The sequence below is a fragment of the Leptodactylus fuscus genome, chromosome 8, assembly GCF_031893055.1.
Source record: "Leptodactylus fuscus isolate aLepFus1 chromosome 8, aLepFus1.hap2, whole genome shotgun sequence".
Taxonomy (NCBI): domain Eukaryota; kingdom Metazoa; phylum Chordata; class Amphibia; order Anura; family Leptodactylidae; genus Leptodactylus; species Leptodactylus fuscus.
This window is the reverse complement of record NC_134272.1, coordinates 41688200-41702339: the sequence shown is the minus strand read 5'-3', so window position 1 is coordinate 41702339 and position 14140 is coordinate 41688200. Positions and strand designations below refer to the sequence as shown.

The 14140-nt window shown below is 40.8% G+C and overlaps 1 protein-coding gene across 1 annotated transcript in view; it reads left to right on the top strand.

Annotated features, from left to right (window-relative positions):
• The first annotated feature begins 456 nt into the window (after nt 1–456).
• The window catches only part of CARD11 (caspase recruitment domain family member 11), a 119674-nt gene continuing 105990 nt past the window's right edge, over nt 457–14140 (top strand). Inside the window, exon 1 of the mRNA XM_075285123.1 lies at nt 457–491. The gene's annotated coding sequence lies outside the window, so the exon portion shown is untranslated. The remainder of the gene's footprint in view (nt 492–14140) is intronic.

Genomic DNA, 14140 nt, shown 5'->3' with positions numbered 1-14140 from the left:
ACAGTATGTTACACTGTGAAGTTCCTATGTGTGTCTGTGTGTGTATTTGGTTTCCTGTAGGTTACGGCTCTATGGTTTCCTGTAAGCTTTTCTCATTTCCCTTTTATTGCTCCTCCCTTTAGTCTAAAGATCTAAGTTAATAAACCTTTGAGTAGTGATTGCTGATTGAAAATTACACATCATTTCTCAATGCCCAGGTGAAAAGGAAACAGGCAGCAGCTTCAATGCCTACCTGCTGGCACTGTGCAGGGCATTTCATGCTGACTACAACACACACTATCAACTAAGATTCTGCCAAGGGTAAGCTCAGCTTCACTTCCTTAAATTATTCTTTAAAGATATTCAGTCTAAATCAAGATAGTAAACGTATCTGCGCTTTGTTTAAATGCTCTACATGACAGTAGGAAATCCATCTTAGAATACCAGATCTTGGCTTTTTTTGGTACTTGATATAAGTTGTAGCTGCCACATTTGTTCTCAGACCAGTCCAGGTAAGCCTCGGTGCATTACTTTTATGATGTGACTATGTGATGTGGTATTTGTATTTAACACGTTTTCATCTTACTAAAGCCTAAATTCATACATTTCTGGTTTTATTGACTTAGTGGTTTGTAGACATGAAGAAATACACATTATGTAAATGCTTTCGAGGACTTCATCTTTCTAGTCTCTTCACGTTGTTTCAGTTGTAGTAAGGCTGGGCTTACACATACTGTTTATGTTGCATTTGACCAAATAATCACTGCAGAAGTTACATTTGTGAATAAAACAGCATGGATTTCTATCCACCCTTTGTATTTCATAGTTATTTGTTGCATTATTTTTGATGTATTATAAAAAAACACATTATACTGCAGTTTTTATATCTTATATTTTTTTAATTACCACATTAAATACGCAATATATTATAGAAACATAAAAACTGCACAAATATTGTATCATATGCAGGATATTTCAGGTCAATACAAATTAGAATTAAACCAGCCATGTCCAAATAAATGCAGGATGCTTCAATGCCTTGTTGACTTATGACGTGAAAGTATAAGCACACATAAACAGACCCAGCACACTCTTTAGATAAAATCCATACTTTATTCCATTTCTTAAGAAATAATGTATATTGTAGGTTATGATTAGAGATGAGCGAACAGCATTCGATCGAGTACATGTTTGATTGGATATCAGGCTGTTCAAGATGTTCGATTCGAGTCGAACACCAGGTGGCAAACTCATTAAAAATTCTATTTCCCTCCCACCTTCCTTGGTGCTTTTTTTGCACCAATAACTGCACAGGGGAGGTGGGACAGGAACTACGACAACGGTTGCAAAAAATTGGAAAAAGTAATTCAGTGGCTAATTCAGGTGACCTCCAATTTATACGAACAGTGGATTTAATATCCGGTTCATATGAGACTGTGAACTATGTGATTGTGAGACAGGGACAGATGTACAGGCAGTGTTAGCTAGGGATTACCTTTATTTAGGTGGGAATGTTACTCACACAGCTCTTTGGGGCTCTATCTGGTCGGGATCCCTGTCAGACTTTTTCCCATAGGAATGCATTGACTAGCGTTGATTGGCCAAATGCCATACAGACTACAGCATTCGGCCAATCAACGCTGGTTCTGCCAGAGGCTCGTCTGTGATGAGGCGGAGTCTAAAATCGGACCAGAATGGAGACTGCTGTGGACTGATCTTAGACTCTGCCTCCTCCGGCAGAACCAGCGTTGATTGGCCGAATGCTGTACTCTGTATGACACTGTATCAATGCTGGTCAATGCATTCCTATGCTGAGAAGTAGAAGTGCTGGCCGTGAGCTCAGCTCGACTACTCCGGAGATACAGCTAAGCTGAGCGCACGGCCACCGCTGCTACACCGGAGAACTGCTGAACCCTGCTGGACACTCAGCTCTGCTGCATCAGAGATGCACTGAACCCTGCTGCACACTCAGCTCTGCTGCATCAGAGATGCGCTGAACCCTGCTGCACACTCAGCACTGCTCTCTGATGCAGCAGAGCTGAGTGTGCAGCAGGGTTCAGCGCATTTTTGATGCAGCAGAGCTAAGTGTGCAGCAGGGTTCAACAGTTCTCTGGTGTATCAGCAGTTCTTCGGTGTAGCAGTGCTGGCCGTGCGCTCAGCTCGGCTCATCAACGGAGTAGTCGAGCTGAGCGCACAGCCAGCACTGCTACATCTTCGGTGTAGCAGTCCTCGCCATGCGCTCAGATCAGCTCATCTCCAGAGTAACTGAGCTGAGCGCACGGCTAGCACTGCTTCATCTCCGGTGTAGCAGTGCTGGCTGTGTGCTCAGATCGGCTCATCTCCAGAGATGAGCCGAGCTGAGCGCACGGCCAGCACTGCTACACCGGAGAACCACTGCTACACCGGAGAACTGAGCGCACGGCCAGCACTACTACATCTCGACATAGGAATGCATTGACCAGCGTTGATAGGCCGAATGACATACAGAGTACATCATTCGGCCAATCAACGCTGGTTCTGCTGGAGGAGGCGGAGTCCAAGATCAGTCCACAGCAGTCCTCTGGCAGAACCAGCGTTGATTGGCCGAATGCTGTAGTCTGTATGGCATTTGGCCAATCAACGCTGGTCAGTGCATTCCTATGGGAAAAAGTCAGTTCGTGCCTATCGCAAGCTGACAGGGATCCCGACGTAATACAGTGACTTGGGCATGTTAGATGCCCCCAGACATGCTTCCCCTGCTGTCCCAGTTGCATTCCAGGGTGTTGGCATCATTTCCTGGGGTGTCATAGTGGACTTGGTGACCCTCCTGAGTTGAATAGTGGTTTCCTGCCAAACGAGTATTTATTTCCCATAGACTATTATGGGGTTCAATGTTCAATCAAACAGTCGAGTATTGAGCGACTACTCGAATCGAACTTCGAACATTTCACTGTTCGCTCATCTATAGTTTTGATACATTGGTCCACATTACATTTAGATATTTGGAACTATATTATTTTTTCGAAAAGCAAAAGATGATGCAAAACTTTTACAGTACAACCAATGAACCAGTGAACCAATGAAATGAAGGGACTACTTTGAAGTGTTACTGTACATCAGGGGTAGGGAACGTATGGCTCTCCAGCTGTTGCAAAACTACAACTCCCAGCATGCATACTGGCTCTGCTGTTCTGGGAATTCCCATGGAAGTGAATGGAGCATGCTGGGAGTTGTAGTTTCACAGCAGCTGGAGAGCCAAAGGTTCCCTACCCCTGCTGTACATACATCAGAATGATATCTGTCTAAAAATCCTTAAATATATGAACAATATGAATATTTCAATTGATCATTCTGTTACCACCATATGTGCATGGTATCTCAGTGGTTAGCCGTGTTGTCTTGCAGCACTGGTTGTGAATTGGGCCAAAAGCTGGCTACATATTTATGTAGTTTGTATGTTTTCCTTGTGTTTGTGTGGGCATTCCTCCAGGTGCTCCAGTTTCCTGCCACATTGCAAAAATATACTGATAGGTAAATTGGTTTTCTTTAAAACATCTGACCCTTGTGGGTGTTAGTGACTGCTGTACCGGTGCTCATTCCTAACTCCCTTACTCCACAATATTCCCTGCGTGTTGAGTCCCTTGGTGAGAAAAGAACAGTACAAATGCTTGTCATTGTCATTTGTCAACAAAAGTCCACAAGAACACGTCCTCCTTCTCCATGTCTCATTTGTGGGAGACTCAGTGCCTGGGTTGATGGTCTTTTGTGGGAGTGCCTAAATTAATGGTCTTTGCAACCCCTGGTGCAATAAGAAGATGGTCACCAGCTATTGCTGTGTGCTATGGGCACTACATCAATAATCTCTTGTTAATATAGGGTCACAGTGTGATGTCCATACCTATATTTTATTACATTATAATAATAATAATTATATATATATATATATATATATATATATATATATATACACACAATATAGTCATTACTTAATATTTTAGATCTGATACTAATAAGATGGAAACCTCTGTATATAGGTAGCAGGTAACACTATCCTGGAAACATAAAGATACTACCCTATCCACACAGTACAATCCATTTCAGTATAAACATATATTAGAAGCAAACAATTATGCTCAAATATGTATATTTAGAATCATAAGTTCAAAGTTATAGATACAAGACTCAAGAAGAGGAGCCATGCCTGTGAGTGGAACTCTGAATCACGCTCCCCTACCAACCCTTCCCCTGCCTGATACTGTCCTTTTGACATTACAGAGCTTAAATAGCACATGAGGCACTAAAAATAACTGTGCTTGTTACTCAGGAATGGTGGGGGCTAGAGAGAAAATACCAACTGCACTGAAATCAATGGAGCAGCATCTACTAATAAATGCTTAGAACCTCATAGGGAAAAGACTGTGGTTAGCATTAAAACCCCAAATCTGTCCTGTTTTCCTTGAACAGAAAACCAATAATTCAGGGTTGACTTCAAAAATTTTTTTTACAGACACATCCTGCAACTATGTTAGCGAGGATAGAAAGGACATTAAGGGATATACTTTCCCTGACTAATTGCAGCCCAATTCTGGTAGGACTTAGCTATGGTAAAATGAACCAACATTTGAGAAAAAAAGACTTGGATCACACTTCTCAGTATTATACAGTATATTACACTATGACAAAATGAGTGTATCACTTGGGGAGGCAAAATATGCATTGTTTGCAAATGTGTCAACAAGAAGTGTTTTCAATAAATGTGTGGAAAACCCACATATGAAATAAATACTTCTGTACATCATATTATTCATGGAATACAATGTACAGTACATAAGTTATTATACATACACTATTATTAAAAATTTACTTTTGTCAGAACATCTGAAGGCCACAAATGAAGGCGTGAGATATTTTATATCTTATAGATCCAAATGGTCACAGTTAGTATTGTACTTGTTTTGTGTATTTTCTGTATTGTATGTAAACCCTCAGATATAATTAACGATGCTCTAAAAATAAATACTAACACTATACATGATTCAAGGAGCCCTCATTCATGCATTCACAAATACTTATGGGTTCTTCACCATTTGTATATGAATTTTTATTTAGTCCATTGCTACATGTCTTTATTTTTTAACTATAGTGTAAGAAATGGATGTAATTTTGATGTAAATATATATACCAGATTCCATGTGATCTGACATGTAATGGCATATGGCCATATACAGTTAGCATACATTAACAAAAATGTTTCCTTTATACTACCAACATAGACAATGCCATCTTTAAAAAGCTATGGCCATTGTCATAACTCACAACTGTTAAAGGACAGAAGGAATGACAGAATGTACCCTACCCACTTCCAATTTGACTTCGCCCATTCTCATCCATTTCTCTTTGTGCTCCAACATGGTATAACACCCATACAGTCACCCTAACATGATATGCCGTTACATTATAATGTTGCCCTCCACTTGCCCCACAGCATAAAGTTCCTCTCCTGGTGCACCCACAGTATAATGTCTTCTTCCAGCTATCCCCAGAGTTTAATGTCCCCCTACGCTACCCCCACAGTATAATGTCCCCCCACCAGCTACCCCCAGTTTAATGTCACCCTCCATCTGCCCACACAGTTTCCTGTCCCTCTTCAGTTGCCCCCACAGTTTGATTTTCCTCACCAGCTATCCCCTCAGTATAATGTCCCCCTCCAGCTAACCCTACAGTTTAATGTCCCTCTCCATCTGCCCCTAGTTTAATGTTCCCCTCCATCTTCCCCCACGGTTTAATGTACCCCTCCAGTTTCCCCCACAGTTTACTTTCCCATTCCAGCTGGGCAAGTGGAATTGTAACTGGACAGTTTAGGGCTTGTTCACACAGGGCGGATTTTGACGCAGAATCCACCTCAAAATCCGCCCCCTCGCAATAGAGGTCTATGTAGACCGCTAGCGTTCTTTTAGGCCCATTCATTTGGGCCTAATCCGGAGCGGAAAGCCGCAACGGAATGTGTTCACTCGGAACCCTGTGTGAACTAGCCCTTAATGTCCCTCTCTCCAGCTGCAAAAGTTTAAAGTCCCCCTGAATTTACCCCCACAATATTATGTTTCTCTCCTGGTACTAAACAAACATAAAAAAAAACTAATACTCAGCTCTCCCCTCAATCCCCCGTTGTTCTGTCTGCTGTATCTGGTTCCAGTGGCTTTAGAGAGCTGTAGACACAATGTAAGTGATGTCACTAATTGCGACTACTACTCTCAAAGCAGAGACAGGGGCAGAATGTCCTGGACACAGATGAACTGAATCCTGGGCAGTTCTGCTGAATCTGGGACAGCATGGAGGTGTGCATTGTGTATGTAACATCATGAGATGACGTGGTTGAGATGTAGGTATTTTTGACACTATAATAAACCTTTACTCAGGATTTGTCAAACAGCACTCATATCTATTCTGAGCAAAAGTAAAGCAAAAACAATATTCAATCAAATGAATTGTTGTGTTACAGCTACAGTAGTGTGAAAAAGCATTCCAATGCTCAGCTCGCATGCTCTGAACTGAAGCTGTCCCTTGCATATCCAGCCTCCCTTAAATATGCAGTATTCTACTTCCCAGAATCCTACGGTATTAAACTTCAAAACATAAATATTTAGCTTAATCCATATATTATACATATATACAACATTCACTTCTCAAGTTTTATCACATACTGGTTAGACAAAGATAAGGTTGTGTGTTAGTGAATAATGCTGAATCAGTTTGTCTGTAGAAATCATAGTGGGGAAAAGGCAAAGATTTGCTTGCCAGTAGGTGAAGTAAGATTAAGGCCCCACACTGGGGGAAATGTAGTGTTTTTGGCTGCCGCTGAAACAAAACGCTGCATTTTACAGTATCAGCAAAGTGAATAAGATTTTATTAATCTTATCCACACACTGCAGAAAAAAAAAGCTAAGGAAAAGCTGTGTTTTCAAAAACACGACATGTTAATTTTAGCTGTGGAATCGTAAAGCTGTGCAATTGTTTTCCTCTGTGGACTTTCTACCCATATTATACATCTACGGAAACCGCCAGCATTGACATGGTATTCCATAATTGATATGCTGCGATTTTCAAAAATGCAAGTGTTTTGGAAAATTCAGCTTTTCTGCTGCAGATTTTTTTCTGCGGTGTGTGGATGGGATTAACCAGACTCCCATCCACTTTGCCTGCAAAATGCTGCTTTTTCGCAACGTGGAGCTTCACTTTAAGGCGATTTGAATTTGGACCATCAGGTTCTTCAAAGAAGACAAAAAAGAAATGCATTAATGTGTTACATTAAGTCTACATAGAAATCTTTGGACTTTGTGGTTGGGTGGCAGATGAAAAACAGAAGTACTTTTGCAACGATGTTGCAGAATACTGTATGTGGAAAGTGAAAGCAGAAATTAGAGGTTAAGAGAAGAGGTGAAATTGTGCCAATGAGGGCAGCTATATACTGTCCTGTGTATTTAATGTGTCTGTGTCTGTAAAATGGCCAGCACTACAATGCAAACGTGGATCATTTATTCCATGTGTGGCTACATTTTGGTTACAACTGGAACCTTTCTCAAGACATGGAATAATATGGAATCCAAATTTGCATTTTGATTCAGAGTGCTGACCATTTTTCTGGAGTATCAGGGGGCAGTAGCTGCTTCCCTACAGGGCTCAGATCAGCTCTATAGTTATAGGAAGGAGGCTGTATTCCTCCTGCAACTGGGGCTATTTGTATCAGACCCAGTTAGAGGAGAAATAAGCCTCCCCCACAAAAAAAACCCTGAAATCAGATGACCCCAAATGTCTATTATGAAAAGAAAGAAAATGAAAAGAAACAAAACAACAAAAATAAAATTAAAGTAAAATAATTTAAAAAAATAAATACAATAATACACCAAAAATGCCCTTACTACAGGTTCTAGCTCCACCATACAAAATAATACTAATAAAACTAATTTATAATATATAGGTTTTTAGTAGCAATTTGTGCTATTAAATTTTACAAAATTGAAAAACAGACACGTTTTCGCTCTTCTTTTGTTTATATTTTCCCAGATATAAAATGTTTTTTAAAACATGCAAAAATAAAAACAATATAAAAATAAAGCCCTATGTGTCACTGAAAAAAGATGCAGAAATTAGTTGAATAACACAAATGATAAAAATGTTATAGCCCTCAAAACCTCACATACAAAAACCCCAAAATGTTTCTGGTCTTGAACCAGAAATTGGCCTGGTACTGAAGTGGTTAATTCAAATTCAGTTGCAGTATTAAAAAAGTAGGCTAGGTCCAGTGCGTACTTATCTAGTACTAAAAAAATATAGAATAACCTGTTTTTATGTACTGTAACAGACAGTCATACCAATAACAATTTTATATAAATACAAATCTATAGTTGTGTTTTTACAGTACTAAAGGAAACCTTAACATTTCCCTAATTCAGTCTCTGACCTAAACAGTATGCGCAAAAATATTGGGGATACCTGTACAGTAAAAGATTTCTAAAAGATTTTGAGTGTTTCTGATGGAATCTTTGCCCAATCACACAGAAGAGCATTTGTGAGTTCAGACACTGATGTTGTTAAAGAGGTCCTGGCTCACATCTCTTTATTTGTTCACTAGCTTTTACTCGCGACTTCGTCTGCGGTGATTTGAGAATTGGGTGGACACAGACGTGTGAAACTGTAAAAGTGCTTTAAAAAGTTTGGTGGGCTAGCAAATGTGATTTGATGTGTTATATTGTGTATGTTGTGATACAGACAATGTGATGTGTTATACAGCCTGTGTACAGGAGTATATATGTATCAGGTACTGTATATAGCAGTGATAGGTAATACATGTAATTATATAGTATATACAGCCTGTGTACAGGGGTATATATGTATTAGGTACTGTATATAGCAGTGATAGGAGATACACGTAATTATATAGTATATACAGCCTGTGTACAGGGGTATATATGTATCAGGTACTGTATATAGCAGTGATAGGTAATACATGTAATATATAGTATATACAGCCTGTATACAGGAGTATATATGTATCAGGCTCTGTATATAGCAGTGATAGGAGATACATGTAATTATATAGTATATACAGCCTGTGTACAGGAGTATATATGTATCAGGTACTGTATATAGCAGTGATAGGAGATACATGTAATTATATAGTATATACAGCCTGTGTACAGGAGTATATATGTATCAGGTACTGTATATAGCAGTGATAGGAGATACATGTAATTATATAGTATATACAGCCTGTGTACAGGAGTATATATGTATCAGGTACTGTATATAGCAGTGATAGGAGATACATGTAATTATATAGTATATACAGCCTGTGTACAGGAGTATATATGTATCAGGTACTGTATATAGCAGTGATAGGAGATACATGTAATTATATAGTATATACAGCCTGTGTACAGGAGTATATATGTATCAGGCACTGTATATAGCAGTGATAGGAGATACATGTAATTACAATGTGATGTGTTGTATTGTGTATGTATAGTGGAAAGCTACTGTATATGTAAATATGAGTGAGTAGAGTGAGGGCTACTCCTGAGGTGACAGTAAGGAGTGTGCAGGCAGGTTGAGACAGGAAATGCCAGGCAGTGTGTGTGAGTCTATAGCTGGGGCTAGGAGTCCTGCTTTTGTGAGTCTCCTGCTAGGAAGCCATGTTGTTTAGTGGCACCAAAAGTAGCCTGTGACTCAATCCTGAGGGAAAACTATGTTTGTGGAAAATTGCACGCAAATCCGTCCAGGCGGTTTAGCGTGATTGAGGAACAAACATCCAAACTCACAAACATCCAAACATCCAAACACACAAACTTTCAAATTTATAATATTAGTAGGATACTAAAGGTTTTTATTGGGGTTTAGGATAGGGCTCTGTAAAGGTCAGTGAAGCTATTTTATGACAAATTTCCCCAGTCATGCCTTTATGATCCTTGTTTTGTTCACTGGGGCCCAGGGGTACAGTCATGCTGGAGCAGAAGTGGATCTTCCCACAAATGTCTTTCTACACTGAAGCATTAAAGGGGCTCTATCAGCAAAATTTTGCTGTATGAGCCCCACATATGCGTGAATAGCCTTTAAAAAGGCTATTCAGGCAGCGCTAATCTTATTTATTTTAAACCCCCGTATCACATTGAAAGCAATAGGTAAAAAAGCCTCCCATTGATTTCAATGGGGAGCGCACTTATGCCGGCACACATTGAAATCAATGGGATCTGTTTTAAAGGGGCTCTATCAGCAAAATTCTGCTGATGGAGCCCCACATATGCGTGAATAGCCTTTAAAAAGGCTATTCACGCACCGCTAAAGTTATATTAAACTACCCCCCCTCCCCCGTTTTAAAATAAAACTCTAAAAAAGAATATGTTAAACTTATCTATCGTGCACAGTGGGCAGGCATTCAGGGTCCCACGTCATCTTCAGCCACGCCTCCTCTTCCAGCGATGTCTTCGGGTCCAGTCTTCCTCCGGCGCTCGGGAACTGCCATTGATAAAAAATGGCGTGGGTGCATGTGTAGTAGCAGCAGTAGTAGTAGTAGTAGCAGCATGCTACTGCATATGCACCCGCGCTATTTTTTATCAATGGCAGTTCCCGAGTGCCAGAAGAAGACGGGACCCGAAGACATCGCTGGAAGAGGAACCGTACCTGAAGATGACGTCGGACTCTGAATACCTGCCCACCATGCACGATAGATAAGTTTAACCTATTCTTTTTTAGAGTTTTATTTTAAAACGGGGGGGGGGAGGTTTAATATAACTTTAGTAGTGCCTGAATAGCCTTTTTAAAGGCTATTCACGCATATGTGGGGCTCTATCAGCAGAATTTTGCTGATAGAGCCCCTTTAACGCCACTCAATCTGAACGAGTTTACATTCAGAATGAGCGGATCGTTTACTCCGTGTGAAGGCTCCCTAACAGTTTTGAAGTGTATGTCTCTGCTGCCACAAGCTGGCCACTACATATTGGGAACTGAAATGGTGTATCTCTGGAAAAATTGCAATTTTCACTTTTCATTATCATCTGTGCATTCATTCCTCAAAATTAAATTAATACAATGCTCAAGGGTTAAAAATGCTTGTTACGTTACTTGATAAATCCCTTGAAAGGTGTAGTTTCCAAAGTGGGGTGACATGTCTGCAGATTTACTACATCTCAGTGGCCCTACAAAAGTGGCATGACATGTATACCCAAAATATCTCCTTCCTGGCTTTGCATAAATAGCAGTTTATACTCTGTGAGAAGGTGACAGGCAGAGTGCAGGAATCACGCTATATGTCGCCCAGGTTATGTGTGGTCCAGTCTTGAGTAGGACTCAGCTTTGGCACTTTACTGGACTAGAAAAAGGCTGCAGAGTCTGCATTCTAGTGCAGATCCAAGGAGTGAGAGGAGGCATCTGGGTCTGTCCTGTAACCCTAAGCTTGGTGAGACAAAACTGTGCTTGTTTTGTTCGTGTGGCTGATAGCAGGACACAAATATAGTTAGGTTAACATTTCTGTCTAATTTGTTGCTCAGACGAGCAGGATTTTGTTTCATTTTTTGCCTGACGTTAAGGCTCTATTTTGTTTTACTCATTTTGTGCCTGAAGTGAAGGTTTACTTATTTTCCTGTTTTTTACTAAATAAACTTGTTTGCTGCATATTTTGTGTCTCCGCCTTTGATTATTTGGGTCCGCACCACTGCTTCTACCGAGCTACCTTCCCCACAGCACACATATAATGTTAAGTACATTATCCTGGGTACAACAGCGTCATACATTTTGGCATAAACTGTTGTCTAGGCACACAACATGTGAATGAGCCCTATGTAATTTTAGACCACTAATTTAGATTGTTGTTTTTTTAATGCCATGAAACATTTGCAAATACCCTATAATTGCAGTACAAAATGGGGTAACTTCTTAGGGAATTCTAGTTTACTGGCATCTCTGGGGCTCTGCACAAGCAAGATGGTGTTCAGAAAATCCCTCTAAGGCTGGGGACCCCCGGGCTGGAAACGCTGCGATTTCCCCGCTGCGGAAACACCATGGGAAAAATAATGGTGTTTTGCAGTAACTGCAAAGTGGATGAAATTCATGCGAATCTCATGCCCACTTTGCATTTAAAACCGCAGTGCATACACGCTGCGATTTCCAAAACCAGCGCAGTTTTCGAAATCGCAGCATGTCAATTGTATCTCCAGAAACACCTGCGGCTTTCCCATAGATATAATTGTAACAGAAAGTCTGTAGAGAAAAACTCAGCAAACTTTCTGTTCAAAGCGCTGCGGGAAGAACCATGATGTGTTCCCATTGCGGTCTTTCCCGTGGGGCCTTAGCCTCAAGGTATACTCTAAAAGTTAAAAAGCACAGTGTTCATTCTCTTCTGAGTCCTGCTGTGTGCCCAAGAATCAGTTTACGCCCATTTATGTAACTTTTTTTGTGCCTGGGATAGCCCACTCAATAGTTTTATGAGCACATGTCTCTGATGACACAAAGTGGGCACAACATATTGGGCACTGAAATGGCATATTTCTACAAAAATTTCAAATTTCACTTTGTACATTAATATTTGGGAAGCGGTCTTGGGCTTAAATAATAATAATATCCCTTGAAAAATTCCTCGAGGAGTTTAGTTTCTAAAATTATGTCACTTTTGGGAGGGGGTTTCCTTTGTATTAGCACTTTAGGGGCTTTGCACTTACAACATGGTATCTGAAAACTATTCCAGCAAAACCTGCCCTCCAAAAGCCAAATAGAGCTCTGTCCATTCTGAGCCCCACTATGTACCCATATAGCAGTTTAAGACCACGTATGGAGTATTCCAGAGTTCAGGAGCAATTGTTTAACAAACTGTGGTGTCTGCGATGTTCACGGACAGCACCTCACACTATCAATTTGTATGTGGTGTGCTGTCCAAGATGGATCTGTTTTTAATTTCTGTGAAAAGTTGAATTTTCTTTTCTCATTTTCTGTACAGGTAGTCTTCGGGTTACAACGGTCTCGGGTTACGACGTTTCATGGTTACGACTAGAGATGAGCAAGTAGGTCCTTGCAAGTCGGGAGTGCTGGCAGCTTTCATTTATGCGGGAGCTGACTTTTTCTCATAGGAATGCATTGGCCAGCATTGATTGGTCAGTGTACAGCATTCGGCCAATCAACGCTGGTTCTGCCAGAGGTTCATCTGTGAGGAGACGGAGTCTAAAATCGGACACAATGGAGACTGCTGTGGTCCGATCTTAGACTCCGCCTCCTCACATACGAACCAGCGTTGATTGGCTGAATGCTGTACACTGGCCAATCAACGCTGTTCAATTCATTCCTATGAGAAAAAGTAAGATCCTCGTAACAGCAAGCTGCCTGCTCTCTTCTGACTAGCAAGGACGAGCCTGCTGCAGAACCAGCGTTGATTTGCCACAGGCTCGTCTTTGCTAGCTGGGAGAGCTGGCAGCTGCAAGCTGCCAGCTCTCCCTGTACAGTACGTGATTTAGTGTGCAGCGGCTCGGAATCGAGGAAGATTGTACTGTACTGTATATGATATAGTCTTCCTCGGTTCCGAGCCGCTGCACACGTTGATCCGTTCCTACGCGTCGTCGTATGGTACATGTTTCCGATTGCCGAAATTCGGTTTACGACGTAGGAACGGATCAACGTCGTAAGTCGAGGACTACCTGTACTTTCTATGTCTCTGGGTCAACGAAAAATGGATAACACATGCCATCTTTTTTTTTTTCATGAACCCATAACTAGCATTGATGTGATGCATCCAAAAATGCATCAGCATCAGTGAAAAAATGAACCTGCTTCTACTTTTCTTTTTTTTGCAGATTCATGAAAAAAATGGACATCTGAATGGATGTATGAAATGCCATCTGCATAAAAAGCTCCCACAAAAAAAAAAAAAGCAGGGAAGGAGAAAAGAATTAGCCAGCAAGCTATTACTGAAGAAAAGTGTAGGCTCAGTAATTGTATTGGCTTTAGTCATTTGCAAATGGGTATTAAGTTATATTTGCATGTAGAGGTAGAACAGACCTCCATAATGAATTTTACTGATGAGACCTGTCAGGGCCGCTTTGACCATAGGGCAAACAGATCACATGAGTCAGGCCCTATGACAGCAAGGCCTCCTCAGGACAGCAGGAAAGTCCTGCATTTCAGCCACAATTGGTCTCAATTCCAA